We start from the raw sequence: 16,518 nt of genomic DNA, 5'->3' as shown, positions 1-16,518 counted from the left end.
AGTATAGACATGGCCTATCAAGTAACTCAGCCACAGATTCATTTTTCCCTCTACCAGCTCTCCAAATCTAACATTTGATTTGAAGCAAGTTCATCCTTAAGACAGATGCAAGTTTAAGTATTACTTAGAGCATTTGCTTCTCTACTCAAGTTCTTTGCTAGCATTAAAACGATGGGTCTCTCTCACAGTGTCTTCCAAGTTTCAGTGTTAAGTCACATCTCTTTCATATCAGTCTGACATCATTTGTTTGCAAAGGGCATCCAAATCAGCCACTGGGGACCAAGTGCCTGTGGAGCTGCACTGTTGCACATCCCCAGTGAAATGGAACAGTGCCTTCCTCTCCAGACTAGAGGTCTGTGGCAGAGCAATCACTGCAATGGGCACGATCAGCAAAGTCCCTAAGGTCAACTTGGTTTGTGTTCAAGGGTAAAAAAAACCAAACAGTCTGCAGCACTGACGGCTGCTCTTCCAGTCTTTCCTCCAGCCTTTAACGTTTTATGTTTCTCCTAAGCTCCAACCAATATATAGGTATCTATTTAGTTTATACATTAACAGTTGCTCTGGCTGCAGAGAAAAGCTTGAGTAGCCAGCTACTCATCATTAGAATGCTGCCCTGCTGAAGAAAGAAATTTAGCAAGTAGTTCCAAAACCCTGGTTTCCTACAGAATTATATTTTAGTGTTGGTGGATGCTTTTGCAAGCTCGCATTCATGTAGAGACCCAGATATCAAAAAAACACCCAACTTTATGTCACGTTTCCCTAAGGTGAGGCTCTAGGCAGCCCCTTTCTCTTCTCCCTGGCTACCTCCGTGAAACTTGTAGGATTCTAGTTATTTTGAAGACACCCTCACTGCCCCCTGCCAGCCAAGCGTGGCTGGAAACCCCTCAGTCGGTTCAAAACATATCACTAAGTGGAGGGACATATATAAATGCATCTGAACAGCACAACACAAAATATTATTTCCATAGTGAAGCAAGCTGAAAAACTGCCAAGATCAACCTCTTCAGGTCATCAAATTTAAACACACAGCAATGCTATGCTAGCCTGGATAAACTCATGGTTTCTGCACATAGGCATAGTCACAAAATTCTTTGGATAATGAGTTTTTATATATTCAAGATTTCCATGTTTGCAGATCCACAATCAGCAGTCACAGCACAACCCACTGAAATCCACATTGAGAACCCTGCTCAAGACTTCAACTTCTCCACAAATTCCTGATTTGAATACTCTACACTCTTAAAATTGCATGGTTTGGTGCTACGGGTGCGTTAAGGCGACGCTGGCCGTTTTAATCTCTAGGCACTTATCTCATAGTCAAGTATCAGCCGATGTAGGACACCTATCTTCTCAATGCTTCAGTTTAAGCTGCCTAAATAAAGCAGCTGAGCATACACAGCAGCTTTTACACAAACATGGTGGTATTTCAAGCACAGCAGCCCATATATTATAGTCACATTATCCACAGATAATAGATGTTAGATAGAAATACATCATGTCGCGCTTCATGTGTCAAGTGATAATCTGTACAGATGCACCCGGAGAACGGACCCGCTCCTCCGCCAGGCTCCGGCCCCTTCTTCCTCTGCCTCCCCTAACGGCGGCGCAGACGGCTGCACGTCACAGCCCTGACAACCTGCCAGCCAACACACAATGCTCCTCTCCCCCAGCGTTTTGAGACAAGCATCAGTGAAGTGGACTAGCATTTAGATACACTAGTCATATATTAAGTATAGATGAAATATTTTTTAAATCTCTGTCCCAAGAGTTCCTCACCCACGAGAGGGCCCGCTCTCCCCTTCAGCCAGCATGGACAGCAGGGCCCACCAGCAGAGCGGTGCCCTTCACCTGCCCTGCTGCTCCCCTCAGGGTCAGGGAACTGGCGCAGGAACGCTAATGGACAACCTGGCTACTTATTTTTGCCTATTTATCTCCCTTGGGAGTCAATCTTTCTTTAAAACAATATTTCAATAGGCAGTCACCATGCAGTCTTTTGCTGTGCTACTCTGAAAAAAATGAACACAGACCAAGCACTAAACTGACAGGAGCAGGGCTTAAAGCTCATGTTTGACCAGTTCAGCATTTACACCATAGCACCTCCCGGAGCACTTCACCACCCCCAGGGCCAGCGGCTCCGGGCTGCCCACCAACAGGGGAACAACCTGCCCCCACTGTGTGCAGATCACCCCTCCAGCACCTAAAAATTATAGGAACCTCCAGGTTATTCTGCCTAAAATGACAATACATTCACTCCAAAAATACAATGATGGGAAATACTAATGAAATCCAACTGAAGATGAAGACAGACCTCATTAGAGATCACATGCTAAACTATTGCTTCAAACACCTGAAAGAGAGCAAAGCACAATTACAAAAATTAATAAGCAAATAAAATCAATGGGCAATGAAACTACACAGCTCATTAAAACTGCTGGAATATACATGCAAGTCTAGCATAGGCCTCCCCTCTCTCAATCTGCCTCAAAAAATGTTAAACTATTGCAGTACAAAATACAACAGTAGCCAAAACTCTGATCTGAATTATTTTGCTCTTAGCTTTAAGTATATTAATGAAATCAAAACATTCATGGCAAGTTCAGGTGTTTTGACACATCACTCAAGCTACAAAGCAGTGCTAGGAACATGGTAAGATCACAAAGTTGGCTTAAGTTCTAATAAAAAGTACACCAATTAATCAAAAACTAAATACATGTTAATATTTTGAGCTCTTTTGGTGGCCAGAAGCTGAAACTTGGAAGGCAGATTTAGCAACAGGAGAAAAAGAAAGGAAAAGGCATTTGATTCAAACATTTTGTAGCTGGAAATGGGTCAATTAAAAACCACAAAAAATTACAGCTGAAGATTCTTATGTGTTTAACCCATAAGGTTAAGGTGTTAAGGAATGTTATGTTAAGGGTGTTAATAAGGTGTTAAGAGATGACATGTATACACAGAATGATACATCCATTATTTACGTGCTACCAATGTGTTGATTGGTGAAAAAGGACAATTCCCTTAGGGTCTCCTGTTGTAGGGAGAATTCAACCAAACTCACTCCCTGAGTCAGTAAGGACTGACCAAAAAAGAAAATGTCATGTCTCACACTCTTGTAATTTCTGTGGACTTTAGTTTTGCAACTACAGATTCTGCACTGGATTGCTGCAGTGTATCTTGTGAGGTATTCATACCTGATACCACAACGAGCCTATGTGAGGAGACATAGATGGGTAGAGTGTGTGAGCGCTCTGTACTATCTCCTAAACAGTTGCCTGTAACTTCATGAGACTGTTACAGTGGTGGTTCCTTGCACATCTTTCACTGCTGCCCGAGCACCAGCCCTCACATATTTAAGCAATTTGTTTGGGTCTTTTTTTCTCAGGGGTGGCGGGGGAGGGGGGGGGGGGCGGCAGATGGAAAGGCCATGCTAGATTTCCTAGGTCATTTCTGAGGTTAGTGGTGTGCTTGCTTCAACCAGGGAGCAAGGGACCCAGCCCCAGGCCTGCAGGGTGCCACATAAATCCCAGAGGAACAAAGACTCCTCACTTCCTTAGATGAATTTCTTAGAGTACAAACTAAATTTAGCCCAGAAGGTGACCAAAATACTGTCCAGCAAGCTAATAAGGGTGCTTCAGAGTCCAGGGAGGCAAACAATCACAGATGGAATTACAGGGAAAAAAAGTTAATCTCCCAATATGCAAAGTTGATTCCCTGCTGAACTGGTGATCTCTGATCTTAATCACCCCAGCTCTGAGGATATTCTAAGAGAACTGCAGCAGCCAAGCTAACTCATTTAAGAAAAAAATAAAAAAGATAATAAAAATTAGTCTCTCAAGATCTACAAAGCAGACTTACGTTAAAAAAAATAATAATAAACTGTTATCAAAGTCAGCTTTTTGCAAGCATCAATAAATTAAAGGGTTAAAGATACCCAAACCAACAAAGCCAAAAAAGCACTCTGAGGTACTCCCTTTACATCTCAACTGTATCTAATCAGAGAGGTTTGAATGATCTTTCTTTTCACAAACAAGTAGATGATGTCATTAATTTTCTCCTGAACCTTGAGGTTGTTGAAGAAGAGGATCTGACCTAATACCAGTTAATTCCTGCTGTGTGCGGAATTGTAATCTCTCCTGCAAAACAGATCTGACCTGGATTCAAGTCAAGAATTTTAAGAGTGAACAAAAGCGGGGAGGTGGGGCATGTGTGGGGAGGGGGCTAGGAGAAGAATTAAAAGACAGATATACATGCGATGCGTATGTATAACACATACATTTATATTTGTATCAATACAAAAGCATAAATGATATTGGATATATATACTACACCCCAATATTGAGTCAAGACATGCAGAATTAATTAAGAACTACAGTTTGTTCACACATATACTTACCACACGTACTTTCTCTGGTAAAAGAACCATTTAACAGCACAGCTGTTAACATCCTTAAGCTCTATATTCCCTGTTTTTCAACATTAAAACTAAAGTCACGTCCATATGTCCCATTTTGTTGAACGTTTTAAGGACTGAAGAGGATAGTATTGACATACATATCAATTTCAGCTGCCCCACTGTATAGCTGAGAGCTTACATATCTGCAGAGATTCACTGTAAAGTTTTATACCTAAATAAATTCATATTAGAAGTGTGTGCATAAACACACAAAGGATTGTAAGCTTGTAAATAGCACAGGCATAACTGCCTGAAGGAAGTACTTGGCAAAAACAAAGCCACGATGATCACCCTACAGATTTTCATTTATTTATCTCTTCATCAGCTTACAAAACAAACAAACAAAAGAACCCACTTGTTCTCAGCAACCCACTTGGAGACTTGATCTCAGCAATATCACACCCCTTGGAAAGTCTTCCAATCATAGCCATATTAATTACAACTCCAGCAGGCTTTCCCTTTTACAAGTTGAAGTGACATATAATTTTTTCCACTAAAACTAGTCAACAGATTGCACTCCAGTTTCTAAATGTTGCTATTTGCTCCAGACGGAGTTCTAAGAAGTTCCAAGATATCTTTTGGCGATATGTCTTGGACATATGTAGAGATGTGTAGAATGAAGCCAGCCCAGAAATCTAAAGCAGCCCTTGCACTGCTCTTCCTCTTCCCAAACCCACGCAGGCCCATCACCGCATCCTCCTTCAGCACAGCAAAAATAACAGGTATGCCCAGGCTCCCTGTCCCACTGCTTCATGCCACCACCCTCCCAGGTCCCAGCGTGCCCCCAAGGGGAAGCAACCTGCTGAGCTCTGGGTAAGGGGCGGGGGTAGGGGGGAACTACAGCAGTCCTCAATTTGCACCTGCCTGAAACATTTCTTTTGAAGTGCTGAAGACACAGGTGTCCCACAAACACCCTAATGCATAGTAAGCCTGTCACAGACTAATTTTGAAGTTGCATGCCAAGAGAGACAGCCATAAAAATGCTAAGCAAGAGCATGAAATAAGAGGAAAAACAGTTTTAAAAGGCTCTCACAACAAACTGGAAAGACACAATCACCATTCTACCCGACAGATGTTATGGCATCCTCAGCCACTATGCTCTCAGCTGAATAAAAACATACAAAACCACCAACTGCAGCAAAACTGAATCTCATGACAAATAAGCAGGGCATCAGCCAAAATCAGGGAAGGTATCTGTCCCAGACACACATTAGTAAGTACATCAGCCCTCGAGAACACGTTCAAAAGGACCACCAGTCTCCAGCTTACCCCAAAAAAGCATTTTAAAGGACAAGCCACCACTGCAATCACAGCACAAAATCCAACTTACCAATACAAGTAATAGGCTAAAGCCAGGGCGATGAGTGTAGCACAGATCCCAGCTAGCAAGCATATACCCGACTGGGTTATCAACATCTTCCTGATTTGTTATTGATTAATAAAACCCCCCAAAAGGAGGAGAAGAAATGGAACTGCAAAAACGGACGATGTGGGTCTTGTCTAGAAAAGCAAATCAGTCTTGACATGGAGGAGGATTATGATGACAAAAGCACATCGAGGTAAATCTGGAAGTGCTGCCACTACTAAAACTGCCTGCATAGTAGCAGGAAAAAAAAGCAGCTGGGTGTCCTCTCCGTTACATGGTTTCATAAAACACCAAACTAAAAAAGCCCTCCTTACCTCAAGAATGAAGGTATGACTGGGGCATATGTGAACTAATATTTAAAATAGGTAATACTTCTCAATAAATATTACTGTCAGGTGGTGTTGCTGACAAACCAAGCTTTTGCTCTAATCCAGTAATCTGCTTAGAGCAAATTACCAGGCTACAATCAGCGGGATTCGCTCATGTGGCGAGGTACGTATGTTCAGCACTGCCGCTTGACACTGTTTTTTTTAAGAGCCGACAAAAGATTTTAACAAAACCAGGATTTTAACACAAAGGAACCTCCCACCCCACCAAAGCCTGTCCCTTCCCTACGAAGGGCAAACAAGGCTTGAGAGAATGTCACAGCAGAAAAAGGGTTTGGTCTGCCCTGCAAGGACTGCACTGTGGGTGCAGAAGGACCACTTGCCTTTGCAACGCAATAAGGGACATCTTTGAACCTGCACAGGCTAAAGAAAGGGACTCTGCAGGGAGCTGTGGAGCAGGCTCCCAGTTGCTCTTCTTGGAGGGGTCTGGGGACTCCACTGCCCTTACCCCTTCTCTGCAGGTCTCAGGGGAGAGCTCTACCCAACCAAGGCAACAGAATTTTTTTCTCTTTCTCCCTGCTCCAAATTCAGGGCTTTCGGAAGGCCTAAGCCACAGCAGGCACACTCCAGTGGCTTGGTTAACAAAAAGGAGATACCAAAGCCTCAAGAGGAAAGAAACTAGGTGCCAGTAGTTACACCTTACCCGGGCAGCAGGAACACCATGCCACCAGCATGATTAAGGCTCAAGGGCCCATCCAGCTGTTCTGCACCATGATCTGGGCAGTCCAGACAAAGAGAGACTTGAGGCCGCATCCACACAGGGACACAAAAGTTGGACCAAAGAGTGTGATTCCCACTCACCTGCCATTACACCAACCCAGCCCTTCATGCAGGTGCAGTTTGCATTGGCTAACAGATCCTCACCTGGTAAGAATTAGGCCTCCAAAAGAAACGGGAAGAAAAAAAAACCAGACAAAATCTAGCTTAAATGCCAGAGACAAACTGAAGTGGTAGTCACAATCCCCTGACATTCCCATTTTCAGACCAAACTTCAGCAGCAGCACTACAGAAAGCTACAACATGCTACTAGCTCCTTTTAAACCTTTGGCTGCCCTGTAAGTAGAGTCACAGAGATTTTAGGATTGTTCAATAAACTGGAAAGAGACAGTACAAAAACACTTCTGATTGTAAAAATTTTCCATTTGTTGTATCTAAGAAACAGACAATACTTGGAATTGTTTGGCCAAAAAGGAAAAAGAGGCTGTGAATTTAAAAATCACAGCCAAATAGGAGACTTTATCTGGTATGAAGTTGAGCAGAACTGGTTGGAAAAAGAATATAAAGTTGCTCCGAGTTTAAAAGCACAGACAAGATAAATACAACATACTCCAGACAGTGTGATGAATAGCGTCCCGTGGAAACCAGCTTCTTAGCCAGAACAGAAGTGTCACAGCATTCATGAATTAAAGGAGAATTTCAGGTACTCTCTATGCACCAACTCAACAGGTCCTCCTGCCCTCTTACATCCTGCACAAAGTCCAGGTCTATTGTAAAACCTTTTCTAACCTCACCTACAGCTCTACCCCATTTCTCAAGCTACACAGATAAAAGTCTTACTACTATCAACATCTTGAAGGAGATAGCTTCCAACTAATTCCTTGCTTGAGGATAATCAGTTTGTGAGCTCCAAATGAATTTTTATGGATTATGTTCCCCGATATCATTTTGCAACTACTCACATTGTTTGTTCTCAACTATGGAAATAAAATTATATTAAAATAAACACCAAAACCTGTAAAATACACATGTAGTTCAAAGATGACAAGAAGGTTCCAAAGTCTGTAAACTGGTACTTGAAATGTTTTTGCAGATGAAGCTCAGTCACCAGTTTTCAAGACTGCTAATCAACATTTATGCAGTGCAAAATATTTTTTACAGAAAATGCATATAATGGAATATGACTAGGCACAGGACAGCCTTGGGATTTTGTAAATAAAATGCAAAACCAAAGCAGCAGTTCTCAAGAAGCCTCATTTGAAAAAAAAAATTAATTAGGGTATTGCAATAATTGTATTTGGAGCAAGGCTTACTTGGCATTCTTGGTATTTCTATTATAAAAGCTATTCTAAAATTACAGTGCTGGTATTCAAACACTGATTCTATAATACCACCCCTTACATAACAAACAGAAAAGGAGTTATCTAACAGAAGCCCTATAGTACAGAATTATTTGAGTAATAGGCCACTTGTATTGAATAGATCAATGTTACATAATTATATAATGTTGCCAGTCTTTGTCTCTGATGATTAAGAAAAACTTCAGTAGTGTCTACCTATTTCTAACACTAGACAAAATGTTCCTCTTCACTCCAAGTGGCTGAATTTTCAAGGCAAGTGGGAATTCATCCTTTGTATTCAGATAAAAATAACTACAAAAGAAATTTCAGGAGTGTAAGCACATCCACACACCAAGCCATGAAACTTAAGTACCCATCTCCTAGATGGATTGTGTGAATTTGGAAAATGCTTTGTGGCACGGTTTTCTTACTTGTTAAAGCAGGGATGCAAAATAAAGGATAAACAAAAAAAGTCTCATCTGCAATCATCTGAGATAAGTGTTATAAGAAGAATGATATACTTTGCTTTCTGGATGGAAAATTATGCGGAAAATCAACCCTCAAACATAAGAAACAGAGCGCCAACCAGGAGATGTGTCAACATGCAAATGTGCTGTGGCTGAACAAGAAGCTTCTGACTGCTGCTAAATGAAGTCTCAGCAAACACCATATGCATGCCTACAAGCCCCTACCCAAGTTCAAAGCTTTTCTTTGAAGTACTGTGTACTAACTGGGAAGAAATTAGAAGTCTATCTTCCAAGAAGTGCCAAGCTGCTTTAAGTTGTAGGCATAAAACACTACTTTCTGCAAAAGAGCAGCAATATGATTTATTCTATGACTGCATCCACAGTAACACGTGAGCACCAGTTCAAGTGACCTGGCAGAAGCAAGCAGGGTCTTGGGGCCGTCCTATAGCAAACCCACCACCTCCCTCCTACCCTCTCCTGAGGCAGGCTAGGAGACGGATGCGAGACTTTGCACTTTGGCTCTACTTGCTCACGACCCATGCTTCTGCTCCAGCATTTGCAACCACAGTCTGTACTGCCAAGATGGAAAAGCTTAAATAAAATTATTATTAAATAAATGAATGACACAGTAAAGCAAAGGCCCCAGATGATACCAGAGTTATCCACACTCTAAGAATCACAGCTGCAAAACAGAGGAGACGCAGCAGGTAAGTTTTCCCCTGCAAGCACTCTGCTATACTAAATCCAGAAATTCCCCAGAAAAGCATTTGCATTATTTCACCCTACAAACGTACCTCCAAACCGCTAACTGCTCACACTTCACCAGCCATGGAGAAAGGCTGCTCTAGAAGATAACTGAGAAGCAGAATATATGCCACTCAATTGTAACTTTATGGTCCCCAGTCTTCTTGACAGATCTGTGACAAGTGAGAACGACCAACCAGCCTACTGTCACCAGACTGACATCTGTCACATGGACAACAATACCTCCTCTAAACATTTCTTTATAGGAAGTCTGCACTTCCACCCAGGTGGAAGTTGGGTTCAACCCATGAGAGAGGTGGGGATCACGTGCAGGGGGAAGCAAGATGACAGCCACCGTTTCCTGAATTACCTGAGTTTGAAAGATCTCCACCACAGGGAAGACAGGGAGAGAAGTAAAACCACTAAAACCAGAAGCAGTAGGCATTCTACTGGGTGACTGACTGTCACCAAGGCAGCTTAAGGTAAAACTCCATAGTTTTGCATTCAGGAAAGAATAATAGGTGAAAAAATGTGGCTTGGAAAACCAACAGGAACACAACCAAACTTTTCCTCAGTCAGCTCCCACGAGCCATACTGGCAGCGTGAACTGCACCAGGGAGCTCGATCCAGTGGTGGCAGAGGATGTTCACGGCAATGCTGCTTCGTACAGTGCTGTGTGCAGTCTGCTATTCAAAATCCAAAGGGTAAGAAAGCAAGAAAGGCAGAACTGTACAGCAGAGCTGGGGCCCACATCACCCTGCTTCTTCCTTGTACAGGATTCAGCTTTTATTCTCTTTCCTGTCACCTTGGCTGCCATCAGCAGTGTGTTCTTACCTAAACACAACAGCTATACTTCTTTGGGATTATTTCACTGACAAATATTTCACAAGGCTGTTATCAGTCTGAATTCATAATTATCCTTGTGGTCAGATCTCGTTTTGCATATACACAAAAGCAGGTGTTTTTCTAAAATGATAGAGCAGACTATCAAGCAGACTGATAGCAAAAACAATACATGCCAGACTAAGTTTTTTGTTCTGCATTTTCAGACAAGATCACACCAGCCCCTTCTGGCCTGAATACCAGTACTGGCAGCAGCCATACACCACACTTTTCAGTGTAAATGGAACACCTGTGCCTCTCCAGACAGCAAGGGAAAAAACCCAAATCTCCCAAGCCAACCACCACAAAAAGAAAAAACCCTTCTCTCTTACAAAAAGACCACTTTTTGAACACAAAGTTGAACTGCATGCATGTGAATGTGCACTTTTGCACTTGGTGAAATCTTCGTAAGTTACAACCTTAACTCTTTACAAATACATAATCTCACCCATTCAAAAAAAATGAACTTCTAAGTGGGAAGTCTGATTATTGTTGAAATCCAGGCTGCTGTTGGCTATTCAGCTGGGAAACTGAACAGCAGCCACTCTGCATACAGCCCATGTATTTTTAAAATCCACATAAGAGAAAGACCTGAAAAGAAACATCTAATATTTCCCCATTTCTTAAGATCTTCCATCTCCTGCTAGCTTGGTGTCCTATTGCTAAAATAGGCCTCTTGTAGCATATATTGTTAACTCAAACCATTATGAATTCTGCAGAGCAGGGAACCCTTCATGGTAACACACACAGTCTTTGAAAGATCTTGCCAACAAAGATCAGAAATCCAGGACTGGTTAGGGTTGTTGCAATTTAGTTTCATTTGTTCAGCTTCTGAACAGTAGCCTTTTAACGCAACGTTTGAGAGGGAGGTGACCTAAATATCCTTTCACTGAAGGCTGCAGGGATCCTTGAAATGACTAGCCCACTAGAAATGCATGCTTCCCTTGCACCAGCAAAATGCAGATTGCTACTTTGCATAAGGGCTGCTCCACAACTGATAGCAAAAGTATGGGAGTTTTCACAGATGCTCTCTGCTCTTTTTATCATCATCTCATGTAAACTACGCCTGATTGTAGGAAAAAGGACATTAAAAAAAATTCTGACACTGTACCTTCTCAGTTCCACAGGTGCCACAGCACAGACACTAATCTAACCACAGAAGATTTCTTAGTGATTATAACCCAAGCCAGGTGGGCAGATGTCTACATGGAAATTTCCACATCTCTGTACGTTCCACTGTATCATTTCCACTCCTGCCAGAGATGCACAAGATCATGGGAGCAGAGGCTGTTTTCTGAAAGAAAATACTGAAAGAAGTGTGAAATGGGAAATCGCGAGTTTCTCTTGGAGCTTGCAGCATTTCAGAACAACTCAACTGCCAAGTCAAAACTGGTCCCCATCATGTGAAAAATTAGAAGCCAATTAGTAAACAGAGGTGTTTATTGTACCAAGGCCTCATATTCAAAAGAGCCTGTGTGCCATACTCTAATTCTGGATGTCACCACTACTAGCTTGGCACCGCTCTTCAAAAGCTCCTCAGTCAAGCAGAGTAATGGTTCGAGAAGCAGTATTTATGCTCTTACGATTCATTTTTATGTGCCAGAATAACCCTTAAGCTCATCTGCAATTATACGCCAAAAAGATCAGATATTCAAGGATATCAAAAACTGTGTGCAGTTCAATGCAATGTGTTAATATAGGACATATTTATAGACAATGAGCCTATCAAACCGAGCTAGCTTCATTTAAAATAAACAAACAAGCAGACTGGTCTAACTACCAGAACTAATCTAAAACAATCAATATTTCTCCAACAAAGACATGTAACAAGAACCTTCGTGCTATTTACTCAGCAATGTATAAAGGCTTCTCGAGTCTGCAGCCTGTGTTGTTCACTTTCAAGCCCATTAAACGTGAATCACTTTTGATTCATTCTATTTAAATTCCTTTTACCTTTACTATTATAAACCAGATTTTGGAAATACCTGTAATACTTCTTATTAATGCAGTGATGTTTCAATTATTTTTCTGCAACAAAGTTCATTACTTCCAGGCAACTGGGAGCTTATCCTATGCCTGGTTCGACTTAGTGTGCACAAGTCCCTACTCCTAGGTGCTGCTAGAGGCTCACTTATCTCACACTTAAGGTCAGCATGTCCTGTGGTTTGCTTATGTAACTGCTTTTACAGTTATTACTCATCCCAGGTCTGTACCAACAAGATATATCTTAAGCTAAACTGTTTTGGTTGTTTGGTTTTTTTTAATTTTTGTGTAGAATTTTTTTAGCAAATAGATAATTTTGGTAGACACCAGGGGAACAGCTAACCTAGCAAAGCTGACAAATTGGTAGTGGTAAGCACAGAGGGATGAACAGCCTTGACACAGCAGCACCTGCAACTGGGCTGTAAGTTTGTTATGTCCCAGCACTACGGCTGGCCCACAGTCATAAACAGTGAAGATGTTTTCCTTCTGGGGCACACATGACAATAGCAAGTGGCATTGCTATATCTTCAGTACAGGAAAAACAACTACACAAGGAGATGCTTAGGTATTTTGCTACTATATTGCAATAGAGATCCAAAGTACCCATTTTCTTACTAAACAAGATTTCTTACTAAACAAGGCAAAAGCTCACACAGTCGGGGGAAGGAGTATCTGCCTTGACAGCTATCCAGAAGACACCTGCAAAAGAGACGCTGCAGCCAGGTCCTGAGGTGCAGGTAAGCAGCCCACGCTCCAGCCAGCTCTGCCACGTACACCCATTCTTTGCCACGCTATGGCACCAGCAGCTGCTACAATAGCCCAGCAGCTGCATCACCAGCTCACACTGTGCTGAGCTTCCTCCTCTCTGTTCTTCTTCTTACATCGCAGCAAGAGAGAGGCTTGTTCTTAGAGGGGTGTCCTTTGTTTGCCAGCCATTTTCAATCACAAATATATTGGGCTGACTGAGCTCAAAATCCTCTGTCTCAGGCCAAGCCACTCTTGTGCATCAGGAGGCTACTTCTCCCATTAAACTGAACGCCACAACCACGGTGGAAAGGGAGGCTCCCTCTTAAAAGGAAGGGAGACACAGGCATAGAGATTGGGCAAGTGAACCCCTGATACAAAACTGGCCTTGCTAGTGAAGCATAGTATCACCATCCCGAAACACATGCTGTAAGAGCGTTTGTATTCCCATCTGTACTTTCAGTTGTTTTGGAAAATACTGTCAAAGGCCCTGAACGTGTGGCCTTCACAACTTAAAAACACATATGAAAAGGACTGCTCCCACAGCAACACTGACATTTTTAAAACAATTATAAAAGTAAGGGTAAATTACATTACAGCTTCTTGTAAAGCACTTTTAATTTGGATTATTTTTTCCTCTCAAAATAACCATCCCTAGGAGATCCAGTTTATAGGTCCCTGGTCCTTGATTTCCACCAGCTAATACCCCCAGCTGGAAGTGGTTCCTGTGCTGTCCCAGAACTGTGACCACCCTGACAGAGCTGAACAGCACTGAGTCCCAGGCACAAGCATAGCCAGCATCATCTGATAAAGCTGCTCTTCCCCTAAGATTTCTGGGGAAGAAAGCTTAGTGGGGCACAGTCTGAGTGTTTTCAAAGATCAAGAAGATTCACTGCTTCACAGAACACAGTTGTTATGCTTGTTTCTTCCAAATAAAAGTCACAACAAGGAGAACCAGTCTTCTGGTACCCGTCTCATACATAGGCTCTGTAGTCAGAGGAAACATACTACAGTGAAGGACTTGGAAACAATATTTGCCCCATCCTGAAAGAGTTCAAAGCAACACTTTCTCAGAAGTGTTCCATGCCACAACACACCTTAACACACCCAGACCTTCTCAAGCGTTTCTAGACTACCAAGGAAAACTAGTCCTTTCACATTTTCAGTGTCCCAACTCAGTGCACTATCAAAAACAGAGGAGAGAACATTATTTCCACATGTTGTGCAAAAGTGACTCTAAGCTTAAGAACCACGCTGCATCAGACTAACAGCAGGGATCATATCTCAGGTAGCAGCTTTTCAGAACATCAGTCTGACAGCGAAGAGGCCTCTGTCTTACAGGCTTTGAAAGAGCCTGTTGGCACAGCCTCCACATTGGTAAGTATGAAAACAGCGAATGTAACCCATTTTCCAATGCACTTTACATTTTTCCTTGCTTGAACTATAGAAAACTCTTTAAATTGTGACTGCTATTAATGACGGTATTCGTGAGCTGCTTTTTGGTCTAGCCTGCTGGACCCTTTATGTCCACAAGTGCTTTGCAAAGATGATTTTTTTTTTTCCTCTCTGTGGCCCCTAACTAATTTTATATGAAAACTGAATCTTCCAACAATTGTTACAAATTCTTGTAACAGTTGTAACACTGGCAAGTCTAAGAAAGAAAAATCCCCTCATGAAGACACACAATAAGGACAACAGCAGCACATGATACCTATAGAGACTGCCTACGCATAAACTCCAACGGGAAGGGATGGCTGCTATAGTAAGTGCTGTCGTAATTTGGCCTCCCCGCAACTCAGTCCCTGATCTCCCCAACTGTGTGCCTGTTGGTACCAGTTGTGCTTTGGTTCCTGAAATGGGGATTTGTTCCACAGAAGCAGCATCCACTGGGACTATGAAAAGCTTTCAGTACAACTTCTCTAATCCATATCAATATGTATCAACCTGCTCAGGATTCATCTAAGCAATCAAGAAGGTGAAGGCTAAAGGAATTATTCACGAGATTATTCAAACTGATGCAGCTTCCAGCATGGCCATTTGCTTCACTCGGAACATTTCATTTTCAGATTATCCCTCCTTGCAAGTTCTAGCAACCCGAGATAAGACACCCAGGTATGGACTACATGAGGGGCACAGGCACCAGGCTTGGTAGCCCACAAGCTTGGGTATGAGAAGCCCAAGTTCTCTCTTCTCTGAACAGAAGCAAAGTTGGAAAATTCAAGAGCTGTTCACAATTGATAAAATCCTGCCCCCAAGTATATTTTAGCTCCTTAGGCCTTAGACACAAAGAAGAAAAGCAAAAATTGCAGTAAGCTGAAAAAATATGCTACAAAACAGCAAACACATAAAACCAGGCTTCTGTGTATGTCTGGGATACCGCTCTTCCATCAATGGTATTGAGTCTGGGCAAAAGCATTTTGCAGAACCAGTTCTGAAAGTAGCTGGTCACCATGACACTGTAACAAGGCTACTTTCAAGAATCAACCTGCTGGGTCACCCTCTACCCACCAAAGCTGTAGATGGTCAGCATTAACCAGATTTCAGCTGCAGTAACTAATTTAGGGGGTAAAATTCTGATCCAGGAATATTTGGAGCTCGCAGAGAGTGGTTATTTGCCTATATGATCAGGGCTAAATGCTTTATCTTCCTCTATAGTAGGAAAGTGTATATCTTCAAAAGGGATGTAACTTTGCATGGGGTCAGAATACATGCCCTGAACACAGACAGTGGCCGATCCAGCACGAACTGCCCTATGAATCAGAGCTTTGAGAAACAGCTCACAGAAATGCAAGTTTCTTGGAAGACTACTTGTCCTATAACAGGCCTTAAAAGGTTATTAGAATACTAAAGCAACACACTGGGTCTTCACAAAATCACCAAGATTAAATTACTTTCCTATTAAAAAAAATAAAGCTACTAATAGCCCATGAAGGGGCAGGGTATCAGAGACCATCATTAAAATGTCAACATTTGACACTGACCACTCTGGGGTTTTAAGATCCTGTCCTGGAAAAACCCTGTTCAGTGGGGTCTCATCAGCTTCCCACTTTTGCTATCACTGTTTGTAGGAGACACTACAAAAAAGGGCAAAAAGAAGAAAGTTTGCTGCTACAACTTAACATTTTCATATTTGGTTACTGGACAGTATTTAAGGATGTTTATATTAAAGGCAGCCTAAGATGACCCCAGAGTCAGCATTCAAGAGATTTCTAAGAAATTTGTAAAGAAGGTCCTCAAAGCACTGTAAAGGCACAGTTCCCCTTCTACATTTAGGGGGGACATAATAGTTAAGTATTTCTAGAGTCCTCTGGAGGTTTATTTGTGGTTAACTTTTTGCTACAATGACTAACAACTGATAACAGCATACAGGAGAGAACAGGAGAGAGAACACTACAGCAAGCAACGATCTGAAGTGCTGGTTTCGTCCCTAAATTAAAAT

General features: G+C 42.1%; 1 protein-coding gene across 8 annotated transcripts in view; it reads right to left on the bottom strand.

Annotated features, from left to right (window-relative positions):
• Nucleotides 1–16,518, bottom strand: part of AGPAT3 (1-acylglycerol-3-phosphate O-acyltransferase 3) — a 94,090-nt gene that overhangs the window by 34,669 nt on the left and 42,903 nt on the right. The window contains exon 1 of one of the 8 annotated variants that reach the window (XM_056328621.1): nucleotides 11,464–11,618. The exons of 6 other annotated variants lie outside the window; for them this stretch is intronic. The gene's annotated coding sequence lies outside the window, so the exon portion shown is untranslated. Of the gene's footprint in view, nucleotides 1–5,780; nucleotides 5,948–11,463; nucleotides 11,619–16,518 lie in introns of those variants that run through there. One more of the 8 variants, XM_056328626.1, reaches the window with a different exon arrangement.

Source organism: Falco biarmicus, chromosome 2 (assembly GCF_023638135.1).
Source record: "Falco biarmicus isolate bFalBia1 chromosome 2, bFalBia1.pri, whole genome shotgun sequence".
Classification (NCBI taxonomy): domain Eukaryota; kingdom Metazoa; phylum Chordata; class Aves; order Falconiformes; family Falconidae; genus Falco; species Falco biarmicus.
This window is presented reverse-complemented; position numbering and strand designations above follow the sequence as displayed.